The sequence below is a fragment of the Solea solea genome, chromosome 17 (assembly GCF_958295425.1).
Source record: "Solea solea chromosome 17, fSolSol10.1, whole genome shotgun sequence".
Classification (NCBI taxonomy): Eukaryota; Metazoa; Chordata; class Actinopteri; order Pleuronectiformes; family Soleidae; genus Solea; species Solea solea.
The window spans coordinates 15412404-15440136 of NC_081150.1; the positions used below are offsets into that span (position 1 = coordinate 15412404).

A 27733-nucleotide genomic window follows, 5' to 3' on the forward strand; every position below is an offset into this window, starting at 1 on the left:
AAACTCAAACTGCTTTAGAAGTGTCGAGTGAGATATTTCGAGCCCTCGTGCCATGACGGGATAATTAATCCGATTTTATCAGCGGTGATTGATTGATAGATAGAGTGACAGAAAATGAAAGCAAAGTAGATTATTACCTTTTCAGTGGTAAGACACTTAAAATCTTGACTTGTATGACATTGTAAGGACACATTTCCGTCTTTTTTGTTTTAATGCTTTACAGTAGGGGGTGGCTTGATGCCACTTTTTTGTTACTCAATATCAGTAAAGAGACGACAACTGTGAGTATCTTTGTCCAAACTTTGATCTACCACTTTAATCTGCCACTTGTACCTATCTAGATAATCTAGCGATAAAAGAAACGTGCAATCTCGCCACCACCCTAGCGTAATCATGCACATCTCATACACTTGTGGCTATATAGATTCACCTGATGAACATATACGGCCAATGACCTACTTAACCTACAACGCCCCCTAGTGTAGACCACCACCACTACTACTCTCAAACAAAACAAAATGGCTCCCACAATCTTATTATAGTGATGTCACTCCGATACAGTTGTTTTTAATCTTTAAACTACCATACTGTATGTAAGATGATGCATTTATCATCTGGCCATGACCAGTCCTTTCACAACAATAGATAGAATGTTCCCATTGTATGACAAATAGTGTGTTTAGTGAAGCATTTATGTAAAAAAAAAAAAATCTAAGAAAGGTATCATTAGCTATGTCCATAGCATATTATTTATTTATTTATGTGTTTCCTGCACCCTTCTAATCCCAGCTGCACATTTTACCGATGCTGGGATTAAAGACGTGACCTTTCGGTTACCGCAGGAGTGTTTAAAATGTGACCACCCAGCCTCCGTTTTCACTACCCGTTCCATACTTTACTCAGTCTACTGCAGCTCTTTTGTAAAAGAATGTAAAAGAAGAAAAATGTGAGGTGACCCCCCCCCCCCCCCCTCATGTTTTTTTTTTTTTTTTTGCCTGCAGCACTCTAACAAGCTTTCATAGCCCTGAACAAACACTCACACTTCGACTTAGACGTACACATACACCCTGTTTGTGTGCAGACACAGTGGTGAACGTGTAAACGCCTTTCCCAGCCTTGATTTTAATGATCTTCATTAGGAATCTGATTACTCTGAATGTGTGATAACTGGGACCGGCGCTAAGTGTGCGACGCGTCGACTCAGACTGTGAGTGACGAGAATTTAGTAGGAGGAAGCAAGACGGGTGAATCACACACACACACACACACACACACGGCAGAGTCTCTGCCATAGGGGGCTCGCTCCGGTGTCCTTGAAAAGAATGACAACACATATTGATGTGCCAGTTTTGCCTCTGGGTTATTAAACTGTGGGCACTTCTGTATAGAAACTGCTTCTCTCTATCATGGGGATGATGAACTAAATGCAAATTAATCTTTCATGCTCAATTTATTATCCAATAAACAGACCGTGAATTTGAATTTGAATAGCTGCTCTACAGAGGGCGGGCCACACAATTGTCTATAACCTCTTTAAATTGCCTTTGTCTCGTCTACAAATTAAACAGACAGGGTTGAAGGGCAGCCAAGACTCCGGACTCGGAGCGGACCAGTCCAACAGTCATTTGCCACCATTGACTGTTTGTAAAGTGTGGACGTCGGCTTCAAGTCAGTTTTTGAAACCGGAAATTCACAGGCATTAGTTTAAACGAGGCTGCTGTTTGGTCAATACTAGCAGTCAATCACTGGGGTGTCCACTGATGTGTGCTGTGCTTTTATTGTCTATTTCCTCTGAATGGGAACATCCATCCATCTTCTACTGCTTTATCTTATACACGAGGGTCGCGGGACAGATCGCCAGTCCATCACAGGGACACATAGAGACAAACCAACCATCCACTCTCATACCTACGGTGAGTGTCCACTTTACCTGATCCCCGGAGAACCCGGAGAAAACCCACGCACACACGGGGAGAACATGCAAACCTGGTTGCTAACCCCTACACCGTCCATGTGACCCCGAATGGGAACAATATTCACGAAATTGGCATCATGCTCTATTAAAGAAGAGTTGAGAGTAGCGGTCGACACCATGACCTCCTCACAAAATGTTTACTGATGTGATAAATCTAGTAACGAGTAGGCTATTTTTCCTCCTCGCTACGTCCATGTTTATATACGGTCTTTATTTGCCACCTACGCAGGGATCTGTTTCGCTGAAAATGGCACAGTACACAACACAACCTCGGGGGTCAGCGGTTTAAAAAGCCCTGCCTAGCATCCCGGACACCGCAGGTTAATGACCTTTGATGTCTGCACTGCACTGATTGCAGAATGAGCCACCTTTGCTGCACTATTACATGCTCACTGCAGACAGGATCATGTCCCTGTAAGCCTAGAATTCCATTTATGGGACTCTTAAAAATTCAGCCCCCTGCTAGAAAAGCAATTAAATTCAATATTGCTATAAATAAATGACAGGCCGGTCTGAGAGCCAGGGAGCAGGCTGAGGCAGTGAACACCCACTCACCCTCATCGCTCCACACAACCCCCACCTTTCCCAATCATCCTGGGCCTGCGTAAACCCTTGCCCCTCCCCCCACTCACCTCACCCCTGCTGCATAGTGAATTGTGGTCAATTTGAATGATCAACTGAAGACAATCTGGGAGGCCGTGGCTGTCACAGAGAATATCAGGCAACAATGAGTTGCACCAATAAAAGAAGTGGGACTGGAATACTCAATGTGATCATTCACTCGCCCGTGTTTCCATAATATGCTCCCTTTGGCACGGATAGCAACAGTAGAAATGAGAGTGCTCCATCTTCGCTGTGCTAGGGGAAGGTTGTGCCATGTTACACTAAGCCGCCGCCGCCGCCGCGCTTCTCTTCTCTGCTACAGCGCGCCGTGCTTCAACTCTTTTGTCATTAGCTGAAACAAAAGCTGAGGCTGCATCCGATGCAGTCAGCACTCGGCTCAGCTCATCGGTTCTCCGCTGCCGGTTCTCCACTCCAGGATCATTGTGCTTCGGAGGGCTATAATCTCACTGACATAATGGCGTCCACTCCAATCAATAGCCAAACGGCGTGGTGAATCGATAGCTACCATACTGTACAATAACGTGGCCCCCGGGAGGAAGGGAGGAGGGAGGGACGGGGGCAGCCGCCATGTTTAACCTTTATACCTTTTTGAAAATATTCATTTCAATTATGGATCAAAAACGACAACCTTGTTAACGAGCCGTGTATTATGGATTGCTGTATGATCTATGCTAATCTAGGCACGGCCTCTTTTTTCCCCTCTCTCACTAATCACCACATGCATGTACGCACACGTGCACCATGAAGCTTTAAAGCCAAAACTAAGATAAACAGTCGTGATTAGTCACACAGCTTAATTTTTTCTGCCTTACAACTGCAATTTATTTTCTGTTTTGAGTTAGATTTTTTTCTCTCTCTCTCTCTCTCTCTCTCTCTCTTGCACTCACTTTATTCTGTGAAAATACCCCTTTTTGACTTCTTCACATTTTCTAAAAAAAAAAAAACAACCAGGCAAGAGTGTAGTGTTCACAGTGTCAGCCCCATTCAATTAACGGTTTGTTGGTTTTCCCCCTCGAGGAGCCTGAAAATTCATGGTCTTTTTTTAAAAATGTCTTAATGAAGCTTTTATCTGTGTCTGGCTAAATGGACTTGAGGTTATTTCACTTGCAACAAGGCAACAGTAAAAAAAAAAAAGAAAAAAATATCTCCTCTTTAATGAAAGTCTTGAAATTATTCGGCTGATTTAAACATTTCGTCTGCAGCCTTCAAGATAAAAGACATAATGTGTTTTGGCACGAGGACAAATTGGAACGGTAACTTCAGCGTAAGGGTCAGAGCTAGAACTCAGCAGCTCTTGAATATCCTGAAATAGAAGCAAACTCCTCCTGAATGGAAGATTAAAAAAACGTCTTGTTGTCCGTACGACACTTTAACACAGGAAAAAAGTTGCAGGTGATTAGATCCACCTGTAAAAAGATAAGTGCCACACACTCTATGGCACTTTCTCCGTTAAAGGGCAATTTAGTAATCTGCTCAGAATCTCATAAAAGCAGAGCTGCAATAACTGCAAAAAAGACCCCCCCCCCAAAAAAAAAAATCTGAGATTGCTGCTTCGGGAAGAAAACAAAATGCGCCGATGTGGATTTTGACCAAACGCTGCCATGACTGGAGAAGATGGGTTTGTGATACAGTATCATAAAACTCCCCGCATCATCTACACGCCGCTGATAGATTTTTCCCTCGCCTCCGTTGTGACCGAGGGTATTTTTTTTCCCCCCACCGAAGCTAATTGGATTGCCGACAAGAAAAACAAGGCTTGTAACAGGGAGTCTGTGCAAAGTAAACACGCAGAGATATTTGGCATGTCATTAACACAAAATGTCAGCCGACTGCTACCACTGTTCCACACACACACACACACACACACACAGCAGACCTATATTCCTACGTACACCAACATAGCAGAAGTCACCCACACCCTCCAACTCCACACATAAAGCTGTGCTCTAAACAGAGCGTGGCTGAGAGGGTATATAGCAGTGAAATATTGGAGCCATTGCAGCCCTCCAGCCATGCAGTTATCAGGGATACAGAACTGATGGGAAATCAATCAGCTCAAGTGGAGTGGCCAAGTGGAGAGGAGACGGAGTCTTGTCTTTTCCAGATGCAAGTTCTGATGTCTGCAGTTCCCTGTTCTAGCTGAACCAAAACATACAAACATTTACTCCATCTATCCATCCATCCATCTATCTCTCCATCTACCTCTGCTCTTTGCACAGAGCAGACAGCGTGGTTATGGTCAGGAAGAGAAAATGATTTTTTTATGGTTCCTCCTCTGTCAGAAGCAAAGGTGAAAGAATAATGCAGTCTACCACCATGAAACCTCCCCGTGAAAAGGTCAGAGTGGATTTTGGGGCATACCAAGTGTTTGACTCTAAGAGCAGAAATGCTTTGTCAAATCATGGGTTCCAGTTACAAGATAGCATTTTGCGCAAGACCCCAATCTTTGGCTAATTTTAAGCATTTTTTAATTTTTTAAACTATGGCTACAGAGTTTTTAGACGAGAACAATTGACCAGCATAGTTTCCATGCTGGTCTATGGGATGATGCTAGTGGACCAGCATAGACCAACACGGACCAGCATAGACCAACATAGACCAACATGGACAAGCATTATGATGCTGGTGGACCAGCACAGACCAGCATAGACCAACATAGACAAGCATTATGATGCTGGTGGACCAACATGGACCAGCATAGACCAACATGGACCAGCATAGACCAACATAGACCAACATAGACCAACATAGACAAGCATTATGATGCTGGTGGACCAACATGGACCAACATGGACCAGCATTATGATGCTGGTGGACCAACATGGACCAACATGGACCAGCATTATGATGCTGGTGGACCAACATGGACCAGCATTATGATGCTGGCGGACCAGCATAGACCAGCACCAAAACCAAAACACGCACACACAAAATGCTGATATAATCAGGCCAGGATGATGTCACAACCAAGGCACAAGAAACAATGTCTGTAAATGAATTACATTTTTTTTTTTTAGTGGTATATTTAATCTGCACAATGTTCATATTTAGTATCATTACATTTTATTTTATTTTTTTCACACTGCCTTAGATAGAAAGAAAAGTTAGATAAGCAGCGAGTCTCGACAGTTAAAGCTGTAAAATATCCACAAAGTGTTGTGGGTATTTTTTCCCCCCCAAGCTCAGTGAAGCACTAAGGGGAATGTGTTGTGTTTAATGAAACTTTCTTCATTTCAATTTAATGCATTGAATGTGTTGGTTTTATGCCACTGTTCTTAAAAAGAAACCCTGTCAAAAAAAAAAAGAAACCCAGAGAATAACCTCAGCGTCCTCGCTGGGAGCAATTGTCACCACGGTTATAATCTCCCTCTAGTGGCTGCAGCTGCAGCCGTAGAGGTCACACATCCAAAAACATGACATGCAGGATTACTTTTCCATTACCGCCAAAAAGAAAATCTTGTTTCAAGGTTGTTGAATGCTAATGAGTCCTCTATTGTTTTTACTATTGACACGAGCAAACATTTATGTCAGGATTTGTGAGGTTGCTCCGACTTTTTAATGTGGAAATCCGACCTGAGGGGGCGTTCCAGTTGAAACCTCCGACTAGGATCTCGGAAATCGAGACTTCCAACTACAACTTGAACGCACAACGATGAGAACAGACAGATCCAAACACTCTATGACTCTGCTGATAATAACACTTATGTCATACTGTGTATACTGTCTCTAAAAGACTATAGAAACCTTTCCACTAAAAGTGACATGCATGTACTGCTGCTGTTTAGTGAAACAGCCCATAGGGGGCAGTCTTTTTCTCTTAACAGCATTTTGATTGGCCAATTTCTCCATGGAATGAAAGGCATGGAAACAGGTAGAGGAGGGCAGTTAGTTGGGAATAATGAGTCATCATTTCCAACTATAGTGTCCCTGTTTTGGTCTTTAAGCTCCACCAACTTTTTTTTTAGCTGATGTCAACAATTCATTGATCCATTTTTGTAAGATTTATATTGAGATATTTGACTTTTTCCTGCAGTGCTTTTCTCATAGTCAATACATAAATAAACAGGGCAGGTACAAACTGATTTAAGCCACTTAGCAAAAGGCACATCTAATAAAAATAAAATAAATACTCAATCTTAAGTCTATGATATCTTAAGTGTAATTTTGGTGGCTTCATCTTGTCATCAAACAGCCTTAACCAGTCTGGAAACTGAAGTTTCTTTGACTTTGTAAACTCCCACACCAAATTCCACAGACAAAATCAACAATTTTACACCCCAGCACACAGCAGCTGTTGATCCACTGCTGTCTCTAAGTTCAAATATATTACGCTGTGACTTCAGTGTTTAAAATCAGTCATTCTGAGTGACACAAAAACTCACCGCAAAAGGCAGCAGTAGGCCAGCAGCTCCTGTGTCCCTGTGAGCTAAAAACGCTGATTTTCTCTATGGACTTTGGTGCAGAGAGTAAGCGGTGTACAATATCCCAAGTTTCCTGTTGAAAAAGGCCAAATTAAAGCGAGATAATGTGATCGATATATTATGAAGACACTAAAGACTTAAGCAGGAAGAGAGCTTATAAGGTGATTCTTTTGTGAAGATGAAAAAACATGTTATTTTAGGTCTCGTACCCCAGCGAGCATACATGTTTCTAGTGTTGGGGCTTATGCTGCTTTAAGGGAAGCAGACTAATCAGCTTTTACCATATGGAGACTTGTTGATTTACCTGAATGTCCTTTACATCTTCAGTCCAGTGTGAAGTGGGTGGTGCAGTGTGAAGGCAAACAGCACACTGCTCACTTGCACCTCTGTGTCAACCTCATATCTAATTCATGCACTCTGTCGTTGCTCTGCAGAGCTGCACACATGTGTGCTATAAGTTGCTCCTACTGCAGGTTTGCACACAAATGAACAAAACCACAAGGTAATGTGCTGTAGCTGGAGGCTCTGCAGGACTTTAAGTATCCATAAACATTAATATGCCATATTATCCCGACTGTGGCCGTTTCTTTTATAATGATTTAAGCAGCGACGTAAAGCTGTTGTCACGCGGCGCTCTCAATGGCTCCATCTTGACGGGATCCGAGGACCGAGTATGCTTTTTGTGTGTGTGTGTGTGTGTGTGTGTGTGTGGATGTGCACGCTCCATTTCGTCCGTGCTGAGGAAACGGCTTAGAACAAGTGTAACCTTGCTGGCTTAAATGCCGAGACTGTCAGCATAACAAGCCTCCACATGAATCTATCAGCGTTTGGCCGTGAATGCATATGTGCATATATACATTATACACACACACACACACACACACACACACACACACAGTGGGGGCTCCTGTTTCTGGACTCTACGGTCTGTATTAGACCGAAGATGAGCCATGGTGCGTGTTTTTGCTGCTGTTTACATGCGGCGGCTTCTCATTTCATCATTACCACTTGATTACAGTAAGCGTGTGTCTACACACCTGCCGGTATACATTATGTATGAATTGCTTTACATGCGCTATAACATGAGCTTTTCTACCCCCGTTTTTCCTGCCTGCGAATCTGTGACGAGCACGTGTTTGTGCGACTTGTGCGTGTTTGTACACATGTCGAGGTTTCTGAGCCTGTGTGTGTGACAGCTATTCACAGCGAGCTGTCACGGGCTGAGTGGCTCCTACCCTCGTCACAAAATGAGCGAAAGACACAAACAAACTAGGCATTAAACTGTTTTTTCGGGAAGACCGTGAATCACTTTGCGCAGCAAACAGCTTTTTATATTAACATTTCTGAGAGTGATGGAAATCAACTTCAGAGGGGGGAATGTTTCACGATAAGTCCCCAGTCATTTTTTTCTGCCTCTGGAGCTACAAATGAAAGTGCAAAAGAATGGGCCTCAGTGAGCGAACAAACAAAACACATCACAGATGCTTCCACGACGGGTTAATGAGGGGGTCAATGGATTTTACCGATTAATGAGTATAAACAATTAATAGAAATAACTTTATTATATTCCCAGTTCAATAAGGAAATCAGGGTTTTGTGAGAAAACATAATAACCCATAACACTGGGTTTTTAATTTCGATCAGGGACGTCAAACTCAATTACAGAGGGGGAAAGAGCCAGATGAGGTCAAATAACAAAAGCCTCTGAACAAATGATTTTTCCAATGTCCATTTCCCTGTGTCTCGCCTGATTTCCTCCGCTGTATTTCAGTAGAACGGCACAAACAGTCCTGCAAGTCCCATGTATCTTAACCAATAATTTTGTACTCAGCTATTTTTACTAGGGTTAGTGTATAAAGCTTCTGTGTTTTCAAAGTCCACATTTAATTCACTGGCGAGGTAACTTGATAAGTGTGGTACTAATCAGTTAATCATGCGGGCCGAGTGTTTAACACCTGTGATTCAGATTAAGGAGAATGACTTAACCCATAAAGGAGAACCCGTTTAATCTGATAAATAGAAAAAATAAAACACCAGAATCATACACACTGCTGCCACACACACACACACACACACACGCGTGTGTTGTTCTGCTTTCTCTTGTCAGCACAAAACTAATGCACCCTTTCAATCGTGGCAGTGTACTTAAACTGTCGGTGCTCTGCTCACTTGTTTCTGCTACATTACTCACCTGAGTGCTATGCTGTCACTCGCTGCTGCCGCCGCCGCCACCACCGCCACTGCAGCATTTCAGAGGCCCCACCTGTCCGTAAAGGTGCATCCACCTGTGAGGCGGTGGCGGTCGCTGGGTCTCTGGGGAAAAAAAAAAAAGGCATAGTTATTTGTACATAAATCACTGTGGAGCAACAAGTCAGAACCAAACACGTGAAATACTTTCCACTGGACAAGATTACAGATACACTGTATTTTGAATGGTGCTCATTAACTGGTAGAATTGTGGGAGGTCATGCATGAACGCTAGGGTCAGGTAACTGCACGTTGAGTATTGCCCAACCAGTAGAATATCTGAAAATGATCAACCAATGACAAACCACACACAGTATACACACACACACACACACACACACACACACACACACACACACACACACACAACACAGAGCGTTCCAGCAGAATTCAATAGTGGAGCCAGTAAAGAGGAGGGCGGTCAGGTAAGACAAAGGTTTCAAGTCAAAAAATACAACAAACAAGTGCTGGGGAGAACATGGGTAGAAAGTGCAGGAAAGCTAGCAGAACAAGATGATCTGGCAGGAACGGAATGAGAATGGTGAGCTGAGAGAGGTGGGATGTAGGCACAGAGCAATTTACTTCTTTAAAATCAGGTTGTTTAAATCTGCTTCTTTTTTTAAAAAAAAACTGCACTTTGCAGTTTTAGTCTCATTTGCATTCTAAATGTAATCATTTATGCGCAATGTTATGCTAATGTATTTGTGTTTTGTTTTGGATAGAGGGAGAGAACCATTGTATCATGAGAAGCAGGTGTAACTGGTGGGAGTGAAACCAGAAGAGGAAAGGGAGCAGACAGACTTGCTGGCTTTATATATATGTACTGTATATAATTTTTTTATAATCAACCACGGGTGCTTTGCGAGGAGAGTCATTGTGTTTACACGTGGCAAAAAAGGGAAAGAGGAAAATCTAGTTAGTGTCACAAGATGAAACTGGGATAATCATCATAATGGTTTTAGCGAGTGGTAACAACAACAACAACAACACTGCTGTTTTTTGTTTCCTAAGAGAATGAAGACTCTACATTTAATGTTGCACAAAAACATAAAAACACATACTGGCATAAAAACAGTGAACTGTCATTGGCTGTCCCTCAGCTACTAAAACAATACACACCAAAAATATCTTGCAGTGTGACCTCAGCACAGCATCAGAATGTGATGTCAGATGTGATGGATCTGTTACATCACATCATGTCACAATGACATGTGCTCTTTTTTTGTTTGTTAGCATATTAGTGATAGCTTTACAGGGTCGGGTGACCCTCTCATCTGTAAGCCGAGATGCTTTTAAAGAAGATTATCTGAGATAAGTTATGTGTGTCTGGGCGTGTGTGTGCGCCATGATGTGTCACCATTATGGGCCAAAAATATCGTCCTACAGTTAGAGAAAGTTGTATTTGTGGAAGTGGTAATTGACAAACATCACCTGCAACCAAACACACTGGTGTCCACTCATATTTGCCAGACTTTATCATGTTTTCCCTCTGAATGGGAAAATAACTAACACAATTCTGCTATGGAAGAAAGCCAGACACTAGAGATTAAGACCATAAAGTCCCCAGGGAAATGTCGACTGACCTTATAAAGTACGCGACAAGTAGAAGCTGATTGTCTCGTAGACTTCCATTCAAACGATGTCATTTTTAAAACCAGCAATTGTCCCCCGGTCCATTTTTTACACGCGCTCTATGGTCACCATCTGCATATACAGCTGTACGATGCTCAAACTGATCATGGCGCGGTCCAGAAAAATCTTACATACACATATTTGACAAATTCCACCCAGCTGGAGGAGATAAAGTCTATGATCATAAATGGCTCAGACATATTGGGGTGAGAGTCTCCTGCTGCACCGCCACTTTTATCTCCAGTATTTCTGAATGGACACAAAAAAACGGCCCACGTGAAGGTTGTCCTTTTTAAAGTGCTGTCTGGGCTGAATACATTCAGTGGGTAATTATGGAGAGTCACCCGGGTTGTCCTCTAAGTATGCTTATTAGAGCGAGTCACAAAACCTCCTGTAGGAGAAACTGTTTGGACTACCTTGTTTTTCCAGAGCCGGTGACGCCGTGCAGATGTAGCCGAGTGTAATTACAGTGTGTGTGTGTATGTTTGTGTGTTTGCTGGTAATTAAGTCGAGGGGGGCCCGTGGAGTCAGCACCCGAGCTCGTCGAGGCTCCATGTGCAGTTCTTCAAAACAGAGGCTCTCATAATTGAATTACAACATACACACACACACACACAGAGGAGAGAGGTGAGTGAGCCAACAGACCGCCTTATACTCCCTCGCACAGCTCTCTGTATTCCCCTCTCGTTTGTCACTTGCCGTCCTTTGCGAGCCCTCCACAAATTCACCGGCTCGATGAGACGAGGGAGGCTGGAATTAACCCCCAGCCGTAAGGGGCCACCTGACACCCCCCCCCCCCACCGGTCTTTAAGGCGTTATTATTATTATATATCCGTGTGTTGTGTGTTTCGGCCCAGCGAGCACGGTAACTATTGTGTATATCAGCATCGATACAGATCAAGACTGACGAGGGGGGGTGGAATTCAAACTCCGGACCTGGTGGACCGCTTAGTCCACAGAGGCTGCTGGTTGTTGCTGGGGGTATAAACATTGCTTAGTATGACAGTGACACTGGCTCTGAAAGCAGAAGCAGCTGCTGCTGTGTCACTGCCCCCTGGCAGGGGACTCTGGTGATCCTCCTCCTCCTCCTCCTTCTTCTTCTTCTCCCACTCTCTCCTACCTCTGCAATTACTCCCATCCTCCGTCTGTCCTCACCTCACCTTCCTCTCTCTCTCTTCCTTCTTCCTTTATTTCTTTATATCTGTCTCAGCCGCACTTAGACACCAGCACCAACAGATAATGCAAGGACACACAAACAGTCTCACGTGTACTGTGTGTGTGTGTGTGTGTGTGTGTGTGTGTATGTGTGTGTGGGCTTGAATACAAAAAGGCGGTTCCTCTTTATCTTTGCCTGCCGTCTTTATGCGTGTGTGTGTGTGTGTATGAGTGGAGTCACAAGTATGAGTGAAAAGCCTCAGAAGAAAGTCGAGAATTTATCTTTGTTCAAGTGTGTGTTAGAGCTGGTGAACGTTGTTGTTGTTGTTGTTGTTTTTGTCGTTGCCCCGTCGCTCAGCTCAGCTCAGCACTAACAGGCATTCTGCAAGCCACTGCAATTAAAGCGGTAGTGCAGAACTTTTAAATGTAAACAAACGTCTGCCACATTCAAATTGTCGCCAAATGAGTACACACAATCCTGATCGGGCTCATCAGCTGTGCTGGACTTTCTGCCTTTCTCAGTGTTCGTGTCACAATGTGTGGCGAGGCCGAAAGACGCATGCGGCCCCAGTGCAGACAGCCTCTGCTGAAAAGACACTACTATGCCCCTGAGATGCGAGTGCCTGTTTGTTCAGACACTTATTAGAAGCCCGTATGGGCCATTTATGTGTGTTGTAACTGGATCTGGAGCTAAGGCAGTTGGCGGCTGCTTCATCCTTGTCCACACAGCACTCTGGCAGCGAGGATGCCGAGCTGCTGCTGCTGCCCACAGTTTTATGTCTGAGCCAGAGACGGTGGGGGTGGGGGACCGCAGCCATCTCCACTACATCATCCAGCAAACACGCTCAGTGGCTGCAAAAAAACAAGGCTCAAGAAATTTAAATTCTATTTTTCTCTTCCATCGTCTCACATTCCCTAGATTTCTATCATTTCAGGCTATTTCATTCTTGAATATGTTTAATGAATGAATGAAACCCGACCAGCCTCCTCCCCGAAGCCCGAAGCCTTTGATCATTATCCTTGGCCTCAGCAGATCAATATCAACTATGCTCCCTGTCTATCTTTGTAGTAGTAAATACTGTTTTTTTTTTTTTCGACTTTAGAAAATTCTCAAGAGTTGTCTGACGATACCAGAAGCATGTGGGTTCCTCCAGTGAGCTTTTCATCTGAATGCTGTCATGCCAAATAAAATCTCTTGTAGCTCCTACATAGCTCCTAATCTGCCGCCAATTATTGAGCGCTGATGCTAATGAAATGCTCACATTCCCCAGTCGTGGCAGTCACTCACCGTGATGCAAGCTGATGGAAATCCAAAAGTACGGGGGGGGGCGGAGTTGGACGAGAGGGCCAAGTTTGCATCATGGCGGCAGACAGGCAGCATATTGTATTGGTCAAACGGGTGCTCGGCTGCCTGGCTGGCGCTCTGTTTACATCAGAGTCAGTCAGCAGGAGTCAGAGGGGTGAATCGGAGGTTGACTGGTGCCTTGCCTCACTGGCCTCAGTGAGCTGTACAAGGTCTCTGTCAATAGCCGTGACAAGTTACAAGCGACGCTCATGCTGCCTCGACTTCACCCGGCAGTCAGTGGGCTGTGTTTACTGACACTCAGCGCACTAACAATTCCCACTGAGCCTGCATTGGTGTTTACAGTATGTATCTGCAGAGTGATATACAGAAGGGGGAAAAAAGACAGAAAAGTTTGATACATCCTAAAATGAGCAAACTAGAACAAAGGTAAAAACATGTTAAAAATGATAAAAGCATGCACCAAATGGGATTTTTTACTCAGTCGACCGAAGCCGAAAAAACAGACATGTCTGAGTTCCAGAGTATTTGCTTCTCGGGTATTAAGTTTTTTTTGCTTTTCTCGTTTTTCAATTTTTGAATATTTTCCATTGATCAAAATAGGGCATATCTGAAGATACCACTTAAAACACAAAAGGGAGGGGGAAAAAAAAGAAATAAATCTTTCCCACTCTGCATTTCAAAGACTCAAATCATGAGAAAATAATCATCCCATTACCAGGACACAGCTGATTTGTCTGTGAAAATGTGCTGTGCAATTAAAGTGTCAAATTCCCCTCAGAAAACATTTCACATTTTCCAACTATAATTTTCACTTAGTTAAAATTGAACACTTAAGTGAAGAAGTAATATCTGTTTTTTTGCTTCGTTCTCATGTGAGAGACACACATTTGTGTTTTGGACAAAGCCCTGAACATGACAGCGGTAGGGAAGCTGTTTACTTAGTGTCGATGTCCAAGTACTGTCAGCGCTCAGTTGGAGTGCTCGGTGACAATGACATGAGATACTACATATGAGATTCATGTAAGAAAACATGCAAAGCATCTTTGTGCAATCCCTGCTCCTTTTCAGTCACACTGGGTGTTCTATTGTGATATTTGGTCTCATGTTTCATTGTGGTTAAAACCATAGAGGTGTTAATTAAATGTTTCTACTATTGTTTGGCCAGTGGGCTGTGATACAAGTGATATAAATACCATTTTGACAATGTCACTGTGGAGAGATTGCTATTATCTTTTTCAAACTAGATTTGATTTTTACTTTTAAAAACAGACAAAAAGAAGACATTTTCTTTCATTTTCTCTTTGTTTTCTCTTCCTGTGGCCTTTGAGATTCCCCTGTCTGCATTAAATCTACTTAACACACATACAACAGCTATGCTTTCCCTTGTTTTTGCGAGCAGTCTTGCGTTTGTACCAGCCCTCCTCCTCCCAGTACTCCCAGCCCACGCCTCCGCAGATGTGGTTTCTGCCTGATCAATGTGTGTTCTTAGCAACTCCATCTCTCTCTAATTAAGACATTTCACTGCGTTCACCTCGGCTGTTTCCACATAAAAGGTCAAGCCGACTGTTCTCCCACTTTGGTCTCGAAGCGTACACAAAGGGCCGTGTTCGTCACAGCGACAACGGTCCCGCCACAGTATTTCCACAGGAAGGGAAATGTCAGCGGCTGATGTCATGGGGGGGGGGTTTGTGGTGGCGTGCATTGTCGACCCCTGCCGTGCTCAACCTGCTTCGATTCCAGGAGAGTCACTTACAAGCGTAATCACCTCATGTTTCATCTGCTCCTTCTAATGGGACAAATGATCGCTATAAAATACAAGGAAACAAATTAACCACCGGTGTCAGCGCTTTAATGCTTCCAATTAGTCACAACTTTTGGGGATGCACAGTATAGTGTCACTTAAAAATGTGTACATTTTTTTGCAGCAGCCAAAACAAACATGTCCAAACTATTTCTTTATACTTTGCCGACAGGGGAACAGCAAAATAGTATTGTAAAGAATGACAGCTTAACCCTTCTGTGACCATCCTGTGACCTATGTCAGCTGAGATTGGCACAGCACCCCGCGTGACAAAGCAGTTGAAGACGGATGGACGCATGGATGGATGGATACCGTAAAGCAGGGAAATAGAGCTTTTGCGCCCATATACTTGTCATTACGGTAGCTCTCAGGACTTCCGAGGAGCGACCATCCAATCACAAGATTCACCAGTGCGTCGCGCGTTTGTGACATCAGCTTATTCCTTAACGGTTGAATAACTGGCAGATATCAACAGTGAAAGTTATCTTAGGAAAGAAAAAGGAGCAGAAACACTCTCTCATTGAACATTTTTTGACAATATTAGAGTCATAAAATCCATTTAAATTCAGGCATCCTCATGATCTTGATGGTCATAAGAGGGTTAACCCTTAGTGACAAGACAAATTGCTGTGGGAACGCCTTATATGGACATCGGGGGTGAAGTTATGAGTCATTTTATATCTCACTTTTTGGTAGTGATATAAAGCAGCAATAACTGTGCAGAAGTCACAATATAGACGTTTTTATTTTATTATTGTTCATAAAAACCAGCCAAGCGAACTTTGAACTGTGAAATTCAATCCAATTTTAAACATTTTGAGTACTTTTTTGCTCGGGTGCGTTCATAGTATAGAAAAAACATCATCAGATTGTCTAAGGTGGTGCTGAATGCAAGAATATAAGACACTCTATATTGCACATTCTTAAAGCCTATGTATATACGGTTTAATTTAGTAATGGAAAAAAGGCAGCCTAAATGCTCTGTGATATTAAAAATCAGGAATCACTACATTTACTCCATCTGGCACAAATATCCCCAAGAAAAAGCTTATAAATATTGGTTGTGAAAGGACAAGATAACAGTGACCACGTAAAACATGTTATCTGGCAATAAGCATTCATTCATTCAGTCATCCCAATACAGCAGCAGATTAAAATGTGTGCCTTCCTGCTGAGGACGTTAAAAGCCAAGTGGAACTCTCTAATAACGTGATGATAAAGTACGTGGGATTCATCTTCTGGAGATAATGAATGTTGGTACACACTTTCATACGCAATCCATTTGAGTTATTACAATGAAACACAAAGAAAAGTCAACCTCACACTGGAAAAGGACACAAAATAAAAAAAAGCCGGGGGCTCATCAAACTCAGGGGAACTCGTCCCCTGAGACGAAGACAATAACAGTACATTTAGTCTTTGTAGAGATATTTCAAACTGGATCAGAGTGGTGATCTGAACAAACAATCTCACAAATCTCACAAACACGGAGAGGAACACACCGGTTTCTCCAGAGCCAAAAAGAAATTAGAGCGTCACATTCCATTTAAGTCCAAGAGGAAAACAAGCCAGAATAAACATTTAAATAGATAAGTTTGCACCGGTGAGTTTAAAGAAAATAATCACACAAACCACTGTGACCTTGCAAACAAGACAGCAGGAAATAACCCTAAAGGCAAAACAGAATAAGCAGCCAAAATTAAATAACAACCACACTCGCAACATAAATAATAGAATATGCATACCAATAAGTAGCAGCGAGGCAAATAGAATAACTTTGCTAACTCTGCGGAACTAAATCTATTAAAAAATATCTTTCAGGTCCCCGACTGCATGTCATTGCATGAGTGGGTAATTTAAATGTTGTGCACTCTTAGTAGAATCATCACCTTTGGGTTTGAGCCTCAGCAAACCAGTTAACCCTTCACGGATCTCTGCCTCACGTGCACACATGGTAAATTGTCGTGGGAATAATACACAGCTCCTTATATGGACATCCTGGGGGGGTGTTTATAGGTCAAAGTTATGATTGATTTTATATCGCATTTTTAGTCGTGATATAAAAGTAGCAATAATTGCGCGGACGTCACAAAATAGACGTGTTTCTCTTTTGTTTTTGTTCATAAAAACGAGCCGAGTAAACTTTGAAGTGTGACGTGTTTCGAGAGCTGAAACAATGACTTGATGAACCGATTACTAAAGCAATCGTCAACTATTTTGATAATCGATTCATCGGTTTTAAAGCTTTTTTCATGATTAAAACAAGAGCACTGATTGTTTCAGCTTCTTAAATGTGAATATTTTCTCATTTCTTTGCTCCACATAACAGAAAAAATATTCAAAACTGAATCATTTTGGTTTGTGGACAAAACAAGACATTCAAGAACATCATTTCCAGGTTTGACAAACATTTTTTTTTTTTAACATTTTCTGACATTTTATGGACGATTTACTTACTAATCATGAAAATAATAGACCGATTAATCAATAATGAAAATAATCGTTAGTTGCAGCTCTAGATTAAACAGTAATGTAAAAAAAGCGGTTAAGGGTTAAACTGCAGGAAATATGGTCACAATCTCTCCTACAGTTATGGTGTTGAATATTGGCCAGAAAACTATTTTTGAATACTGGTACGCCTGACACAACGGAATTGACCTTTGATTTATAAAATGTTATCATTATAGTTCATTTAATTTTTTTTTTTTTGCCGGAAAACTTCACATTCACTCTTGAGTTACGGCCAAAGCGCGTTTTTTCTGTGAGTTCAGCGACCTTGACTTTTGATCAACAAATCAGCTTTTTAACACGTTTGCCTCACCAAGTCTGTTCCCGCCCACGTTTGAAATATGTTCACGCTGTGTCCTCCTGTCTTTGAAGCGGTCTGTGAATAATGATCTGAGGTTGTTTTTTTTCTTCTAACGATGTACGAGCCAAGTTGACCTTTCACGTTTTGGATGTAAAATCCCACAATTCACTGTCGTGTGAATTATTGAGGCGCTGCCAAAAACGGATGTGCGTGTGTCAAAGCTATCTTGACCTTTAAGCGGCCACATTAGTCTAATGACTAACATCCCTGTGAAATGTTTGTGTAAATGTTCCAGGTTTGAGGAGAGTCCCACACAGAATTAGCGCGCTGTCAGAAGAGTGTAATAATGTCATCAGTTCATCTTTCAATCCCTGTGATGAAAATCCCTCGCGGCAGTTTTGAATATACATGTATTCCATTTATAAGGGGAAGGACAAACTAAAAACTAAATTCTCTTTGCTGATGTTCTTTGCTTTAAAAAAGATGGAATCAACTTGGTTTGTACAAGTTATGGTTCTGAACAAAAGCACAGTATGCAACATCTGTTTCCCGGTCAACTCGCTCTCATTGGTTATTGCTGGGTTCTGCTCACGCCCCCAAATCTCTGTTCAGTGGTAAATATCAAACATGTTTAAAAAGGCTCTGATGCGTCAGATGACGTTGAAAAAGCATCTGTTAATCCCTCACACTACAAGATAATTTGGCCAGATAATCTGTTCAAATCAGCCTAAACTCAGAGGGCACCCCCGATTGTCACAAAGGCCAGAAATCTGGGGCGGGGTTTGCTCACGTCGCACGTGCTAAAATTGGGAAATGTTCAACTTTTCACATGTGGCAGTGCAAACATTAGCCAACCAAATCACGTTAATGCATTTAGCACAAACGCTACACTGGCTAAGCAGAGCCGCCAAACAAGGCTGTTCTCCCTAGTACTAGTGATGTTTTTTTTGACGGACAAAGTGCACCCAACAATGTCAACAAGACACAGCAAACACCATATCAGCATCACTTTAGCAACATTAGCAACTGTTAGCCATGACAGACATCGCTCCCGACAGCTACCCAAGTGCTAGACACACCCACTGTCAGGCGTTAAAGTGACACATACGTGTAAGTGCAGCGCTAAAAGCCACCGTTTCCAGCCACCGTTTTTTTCTGTCTCCAGCCTCTCCTGCACCACCAGGAAACACAGGCCACGATATGGCAGTCTGTGTTTGTGTGTATATTTCAGACACATGCATCATCCGAGACCATAATTGAGAACTTGTTTTCGCGTCTTAGCTCAGTGCTGCCGTCTCGTGTGAGCAGGCGACGTGGTCCATCAGAGTTTAGTCAAAAAACCGCAGCGAGGAAGAGACTTGGAAGCAAAGTGCAGATGTGTGTGAATGTTAAAAAACACACGTATCGCTCATCGCTTTTCTGCTCACGGCAGTGGTTAATTATTCACGGGAGGGGTTGTGCTGCGGAGAGGAACTGAGGGGCTCTGGGATGAAGGCACTAGAGGAGGAAGATGAAATTATAAAATCCTAATGATGGAGCTCTGGCTGAATTGTAATTTTTTTAAATTGATTCTGAAAAGGTGCCTAGACAGAATTGACATGGAGAGGCACTGTGATGGGTAGAGGATTCTGTCCCCCCCTCTCTCTCTCTGGACATGTTCCAGCCCTTTTCACCTCTGGCCTAATCTTCCTTTTTATCTCACACTTAAGCTTCATTGGCACACAGCTGTCCTTTTTGTTTTCGACCTGCTTAACCTCAAAGTGTTCGCCACCTCTCCACCTGCGTTTCCTCTTCACAGATCTTCATAATTATCTCATTTCACTCCTCACTCGTACGTCGACGTGATTTAAAACTCCATGTTCGGACTGACAATTAACTGTTTTACGGAACACGAGCATTGAGAGATTTAATTTGAAATCAAATGAAGTGTGATGGCCAGTGGGTTAAAACCCAATGACAACTCAGTTATGATGCTTACATTAAGTGGTAGAAATTGTATGAATAAAAAAAAATGGAGCAACACCAATTATGCAGAGCAGTTAAAACAATTTGCCCTTTTATGAGTTTGTTTAACCCTTTAACTGGTGTTCATGTACAACTACAATGTTTATATGTTAATACACTTATTAACATGCAGTAAATTGTAAATAACTGCCAGATATTGAAAGGTATTCTGGAAAAATGGGCAAAAGCATTTACTCAAAGGACATTTTCTAGCCCTGTTATGGTTAAAATAAGCACACACAAAAAAAAGGGTTAATAAATCTTTACTCAAGTTTCCTTTAAGTTAACACATTTGGAAAAAAAAAACCTCAGAATGGATATTAACACTTATCTGAGTGGAGTTAGATGTGATAGTTATGGGTATTAAGATCATTTGCATTGTGATCCAGTGTTTGAAATCCTGTGTGACATCGATTTTGCCCCAGTTTTTTATCTGGTAAAAAAAACTTCATGTGTTACTTTTTTGAGCACGGGAACAGCATCCGTGTTCTAGTGAAGCCAGAAAATGCATATGCATGATATGAAGAACGGTATGTATTTATTTCACCCTTCACTTCCTTCTGTAGCGGCTCAACACTCGCTGAGTTACATTTGCACTTAACCTTCATCTGCTCCAGTGGAGTAGCACACTGGATCTGTATGGATGAATCGGCGGATGATAAGTTGCCTTGAATTAAAAACACATTTTTACGTCCTCCCCTTCTTTTAGTTCACCCTTTTTTTACATCATGACACTTTGTTCACGCTTCAGCAGAGAAGAACCCCACGCGTCCCTTTGATCCTCTCCTTCTGTCTGCTCCCTTTGGCGTTCCTGCCTCTCCTCCCCGTCTATCCTCTTTTCCCGTGACCAGCATGTCGTCCCGGTCAGGCCTCTTACCCTGTTATCCACGCAACAGGCTGCAGAGGAGAGCGAAAAGCCACAGTGATTGACAGAGATAAGACCTCTAATTAGAGGCAGTGATTGGAGGCTCTGGAGGGGCTTTGCTTCCTGGCAGGCACAGACAGAGGAGACAGAGACGTATCCTGGGCGCCCAACCCCTCTGCAATTAGACACACATCTGCTATCAGTGATCAGTGTCCCTCGAATGGGGAGAGAGGCTCTGCAGCATGTTGCCTGTCAATGTCATTCATTGTCCCCCCTTTTCCTTCCCTTGTAGAACCCACCTCCGCCCCATCTGATGGTTTAAGGAGATACTGGAAGTGCCAGACAAGCACAAATTCACACAGGACAGGCAGCGATGAATATTCATACACAGGACAACAGAGGCAGACGGCAACACACAAAAACCCAGCCGGGCATATGCTTCTTTATTGCGCACACCGGGTACGCAGCGATTAATCAGTTTCACTACTAACCACGGTTAAAAATGTCGGTTTCTTAACCGTAAAAGCTCGGCTACACCAAAGTGTCTCTGCTTACACTCTCAAAACGGAGATTTTAGCACAGTATTTTGCTATGAGCGACAGCGGAGCAGTGACCAAAATGACTGCGAGTTACTGCAGACATGACTGACAGACCGCAGGCTGAACACAAGTCTAGTGCATGAGCTTAAAGTGCTGTGCGGCAACAAGATCAGTTACATGGAATAAGGAACTATGGACCACTCTCCACTGCGGCACTACACCGTCAACGCTGGTTGCCACCCATCATTTAATGGCAGCTGCATGGCAGTGGTGATTGTTCTTGGACAGCAGGGGAAGCTCTGCTTCCTCTAAAATGTCAAATATGTGCCCAGCCATGGAATAACCAGGAACAAGACTCCTGAGGGGCATTCTGAGTTATTTAAGTGTAGTTTGTAAGCTTTCCAACAATGTCTAACACATGGAAATCTGAAAACTATTTGAAGATGTGGCCATCTGAATAAAGGCACCCCTCAAACTCAAACTAACTTTATATGCAGTAGCGGCTCTTTGACGTGTTGTATTTACATTTCAATATACTAAATCCCTAGTTCGGTCAGAGTCAGCCGTTTATCAAAACCACTTCAACCTCAGTTGTTCTCTATGGAACAATGCAGAATAGGTTTGTTTCACTACTTCCACGGAAGCTCAGCTTCTCTGGGAGTCAACGGAGCATGGGGCAGGTGCGGAGTGGGGCTTCTGCATGATGATTGGAGGACAGTGTTGCAGAAACTGACAAGTGTTGCAGAAACATGCACGACAGAGCAGCCTTTTCTTCCTCAGTCCTGTGTGGATTTTGCGAGGGAAGTCTGGAGACAAATAGCTAGTCGTTGTGTGTTATTTGTTTATAAAAACACTACTATAGCATTTCAGTTTAACCTAATTATCGCGTTTCCTTTGTCTCGTTGCCCGTTTGCAGATTTGGGCCTGAAATGAGCTTCCCCTGTTTCAAAGACCAGCAACAGCCACTGGTTTGAGTGAATGCCGTAACAAACAAGACTCGACAGGCTCGTACATCTAATGTATATTCACACTGTTAACATACCATTAGCATACACGGGCCTGACTCAGTGCTTTCACTGCCAGCTCCGTAATGTGTAAAATGTGTGCAAGTACGTATAGCCTGCGGTGATTTTACAGCCCGGGTGAAAAGCCACATTATTCTCACCGGCGAGTTTTACGACTCTAATCTGGACGGCTGACACCAAACGCAGCACCCACAAGCATGTTCAAAATGGAATAATAGTACATTATGACACACAGGAGCATATATCACGGGGAGTTCTCTGCAGCTGGAGTGCGCTGTCGGATCGAGCCAATTTATGAGCCGATACGTCTCCATGGCTAATTCCACTATTTGAATAATCTACACCAGGCGAACAGAAGGCTAAGGGATATTTAACATGATGAATAAAAGAGAACTGTATAAGTTGTGCCATCTGGCGAAGTCTTAAATCTACATTCATAGACCGGGCGGAGGGATGAGACTGATGATGGAGTGAGACCACGTCGCTCTGAGACTATAAGGAGGAGAGAGAGGAACTTCAGGAGGCTGGTTAGGAATACTCTCCAACTAAAGAGATTCTTCAACAGAGACATCAAATAGAAAGGTGAATTAGTCTGAGAACAAGCATATTTCATGTCTGTTAAACCAGCCACGAGTGTTGTCTCTCTAGGGAGTCAGGTCCTCATTATAGTCTCGATCTGTAGTCTGGTCTTTTAATATTATAAGAGACTGGTCGCTTCAGGAACACATACATTTGGATTCCACGTTAACGAGCACTTGTTCATCTTCTTGTTCTGCGCTGTGGAAACATTGAACAGCGCGAGCTCGGCGTTGAATACGTGACCTTGAGCGAGGCGCGAGGGCAGAGAGAGGATTGTTAGCTCAGTGTGGTGAAGAGGGCGGGGAAGGGATCCCCCGAAGCGGAGGTCAAACAGGTCCTGTGAAATAAGAACGAAATCAGCACGGCAAGCGTGGGGAGTTCAGGCGGGGCGGGGAGACACAAGCACTGTGGGACAGCTGGGAGAGATCCATGAGCTCGCTCAAGGAGAGAAATGAGAGAATTGGAGCATTTCCCCCTCGTGGATACTCAACATTTATGACCAGACGAAGAAACTAAAAACTGAGAGGGGTTTGAAGGCTGGGTATGTGCATTCTTTATGCCCGTGCTTGTTTCTGTCACTCACACCGGTTTTATTTCACCCACTGCAGCTTTAGAGTCGGGCACATTTTGAGGCAAAAATCCCTCCTCGAGCCGTTTCCACTCTTGGCAAAAAAAACATCTTTGGCGAGGCCAAGTGGAACTCACAGGCACAGTAAATAATAACATCAAAACAGATCCCGACAGACCACCGGGGAACATTGAGCTAAACTGAGATTAGTACTATGCCAGCTTGACTTATCGCGGGCAGATAAAATCACAAGGTGAGACATCTCACTGGGGTTGAATGTGTCCACAATATAAGTGTTTTTGTTACCTTTTCCTAGACGGGAACGTCAATACTGAATCATTCTGCAAAACCCCCCCGGATTATATTCAATTACAACACTTTTTTCTGGTGTTTATTTAATGCTAACTTGGTAACCATGGTATGTTGACGTTAGAAGTTAAAAGAAAATGGTTCAAATGCTGAGATAATCACCTGGTTTGGGTTTGCGAAAGTTGTAATTATTAATATCATGTAGGACAGCGTGCAAATTTAATCTGCATGAAGCGCCCGTTGTGCTACACCTTGATCTCTGCTCCCGCCCTCGCTGCATGAAGGACACATCAGTTCCTGGCACTCGCACTGAAGGACGACATTGTCCGTATAATCCTGAGGGACAGGATGGTCCAATATGGACGTGACTTTCAAGGGCATAAGAGCATGGTTTATCTCCTATATTGTACCAGCGGATAAAAGCTGAGCAGCTTTTCATTTGATGACATCCATGTTTGTTTTGTTAGGAACAAAAATGACAAGGTTACTCACCACAGAAATGGTTTTAAAGTCTGATTCATACTTTTCTGCATAGTCTATATTTATCCGGCACCTTTGCAGAGAATTCTATAAGATTTTCTAACAAATACAACATGCATTTGATTTTCTTTTATTAATTTATTCTGTGATGACTTAATTAAAGCCATGAATCTGAATCCGTTTTGGTTTCTTGGTGCGTAACAAACAATGTTTCGAGGAGATAAGATAATCAGGATCTGTATCAGATTAACGTAAGAACAATGATTATTGTCAAACAATGACAAAAAAAAAAAGAGACAATGCAACACAAAAAATGTAAAGTTTAAATATAGAAAAATAAGACGAGGAATAGTGTGACACGTACAGTTTCACTTGTCCACAGTACGACAAAAAGCCACCTTAACATGATGCGAGTCTTCCTGCATTCAAACTGAAAATAGCAGCTCTGGAAATGTCTCATTATATGCAGAGAGATTTAGGATTTTCCGCCGCTTGCAGCCAACCTCAAGCTCCGACTCCTCTCCTCTTGTCAGGACGCGTTTTATGTTTCCATCTTTTAGCGCTGTGATAATTTAAAGCGTCGCTTGTGATATGCCGAGGCGGTGGAGTCTCTGCTACAGTGAGGCAGAGTGAAGGCTGAGTATATTTATGAATGGCCTTTTAACAGCAGGGTACAGATGAACTGCTGGGGTTTATTTATTTTATTTTTCTCCCCCCCCCCGCTCGTGTGCCTCTGCTGTGCTGTACTGTACTGTACAGCTCTCTCCTCCTCTCTCTCCGCCCCCTCAGCTCTCACCCCTGTGTCAATGTGCCGCGTCCCACTGTACGTGACATTCAGCCACAGTGTGAAAATCAGCAGATGGGTAATTTTGTTTGTATGGTTAGCAGGATGTGTGTGTGTATGTGTGTGTGTGTGTGTGTGTGTTTCTGTCAAGTGCATGAAGAACGAGAGCGGGGTGACGGAGAGCTAAGGAGCATGGGAATAATTTATGACCACTGCATGCTATAATTAGCAAAAACTAAATTGTGTGTCAATGTAGGAGGCGGTTAAATAGGACTCCGCTTCTGTCAAAGGACATTACAAACTTCAACAAGAACTATAGCAGCCGGAAACCAGTCCCTCTCTCTCTCTCTCTCTCTCTCTAGGCTGGGGGGAAAAAAATGGGTTTGCTAAAATAGAAGCCCATGGCCTGAATGACTCCAGACCCAGTTTAGTGAGACCAAACCAATAACTTTTTGATTAATTACTAATTCTCAATTACTCTTTGACTTGCAATCTGTTAATAATGGAGGAGCGGCACAGCCCAAAGGCAAGAAGCACATTTTGGAGACAGAGAACAGATGAATGCAGTTTTTTTTATTATTATTATTCCTCCTCTGTACACTCTGCTGCTGTCTATTAAAGGTGCAAGCTTGCCCTAGGTGTGTGTCGTTGCCACAGATGAAGGGGTTGTGTTTTAAAGGTGACATAGAATGCTTGTATCACACATATATGTTAGTTATGGAGGTCTACTTACATATATTAACTTGTTTTCATGATTAAAAACCTCCTAATTGCTGCAAACGAGCTGATCAAAATATCTCCTCACTGACGCTCTTGTCAGCCGCGCTGTTTCAGACCAAAACCACACCTCCAGAATGTGGACTGTGTTGTGATTGGCCAGCCAACGAGAGCTTTCCCACTGTCCTGTGATTGGCCAGGTACCTGGAAGTGACGTAATAGATAGGCCAGCTCTCAGATACACAGCTCCCCCTCTGGCACGGTGGATGCTCTGCATCTCAGCAGCTACAACGAGAGTAGTTCTTCTTCTTCTGCGGTTGAATGTACGCAACCGGATGTGCCCGGACTAGTGCCCGCACCAGGAGGTGGTGAGAGGAGTGGTGAGGATTTCTGATGACGACATCAAATTAAGGAAGTGCCGATCCGCTTCGCAGAGCCCATGAAAACAATACAACACTATTTTCTCAGCAGTGGCTGAACTGTTTGTTCTGAAACTTTAGGGTTTCATAAACGAGGTAATGACGCAGATACACACACAAACGCAGCGTTAATTGGAGCTTCCGGTCTATGTGGGCTTTAAAAGGCTGACAGCAGTTGGCTGATTGATCAGGTTGACTTATTAGCGCACAACAACCCCCCACCAAGCTGCTCCTCAGCCCTCAGACTGAGGATGAGACCATTTATTTATTTATTTTTCCCCCCTCATTGTTCAGATTAATGCACAAAACAGTGTTCTCTGCACGACTCAAACACAAAGAAGTAATTAAACTTTGACAAGAAGGTATAATTTTGCACTGGGTTATTTCTCGCCTCAGCTTTCACCCTCTTAAAAGGGTAGACGTAATTATTGTGAAAATAACCTGACTACTTTGCTTCATTTAACATAAAAAAAAACACAACATATTCACCAAATGTCTTGTTCGGGAAATATTTCGCCTACTTTTAAACCAAATACACAATTCACTTTCACTGGATCCTCATGGGAATCATAAAGTAGCTGGAGTGAAACTTTACCTTTCTCTCCATGCAGACCGTGTCATTTTGAGTTATAAAAGTAAGAATCTGACCTTGTTACAACCCACTGAATACCAATTTGATCCACAGGTGTAATGTTTTTAGTTTAAAAGTTTCCACACATGAATAATTTACTCGCTTTTGTAACCCAGGAAGAATCTTAACCTCGTGCTACTCAAGTCACCAAAGCGCACAGAATAAGCCAAGGTGCACGAACCTCGAAAATGACAAGGCTACATCAACTTTGACCCGACGTGCGTGCACAACATCCTGCCGAAGAGTCTGTCTGCTGGGACACCGAGGGTTACATACTGTGCATGCCAACACTTAAGTCTAACACGCCGTCAGGTTTTTAGCAGTTTATAGCAGACGAGTGGAAGACTGGGAGTCTGAATATCATCGCAACTGCAGTTTAAAGCTGTAGCGTGTGACATTTAAATATAAACCATACATTCAAACCATTGTCTCACCATTGTCTAAACTATACAATTCAGCTATACATTCGATGCATATTCTTACCACAATATATCATGACTTGATAATCTCAAGTTCAAAAATGATTAGGCCTTGGCAGGGTGAACGATTGTTTCCTTCCTGATTAACAGATGCCGGTAAATACTCGGCTATACGTCCCTATTAACTGACATCTAATATTCATTTTACAAACAGGATGGAAAGTGTCACGTTCCCGTTAGCGTTTCACCGTTTGATTGTTCGCAATCGCATCATTAAAAGCTCTTTAATTACCGGGGACTTTAACTGCTTTAATTGCTCCTCTGCGCTGTTGATTGTTTGTAAATTACAGTGTAAGTGTCGCTTTGAATGGTGTGTCATAGCAGAAGTTTATTAGTGTACCCGATCTGCTCGAGGACCCCCCGT

The 27733-nt window shown here is 42.9% G+C and overlaps 1 protein-coding gene and 1 long non-coding RNA gene across 2 annotated transcripts in view; one reads left to right on the plus strand and one right to left on the minus strand.

Annotated features, from left to right (window-relative positions):
• The window catches only part of tmem121ab (transmembrane protein 121Ab), a 47394-nt gene that overhangs the window by 2042 nt on the left and 17619 nt on the right, over positions 1–27733 (plus strand). The gene's annotated exons all lie outside the window — the stretch shown is intronic.
• The window catches only part of LOC131443222 (uncharacterized), a 44985-nt gene continuing 26463 nt past the window's right edge, over positions 9212–27733 (minus strand). Inside the window, exon 3 of the long non-coding RNA XR_009233584.1 lies at positions 9212–9333. This is a non-coding gene — a long non-coding RNA (uncharacterized LOC131443222). The remainder of the gene's footprint in view (positions 9334–27733) is intronic.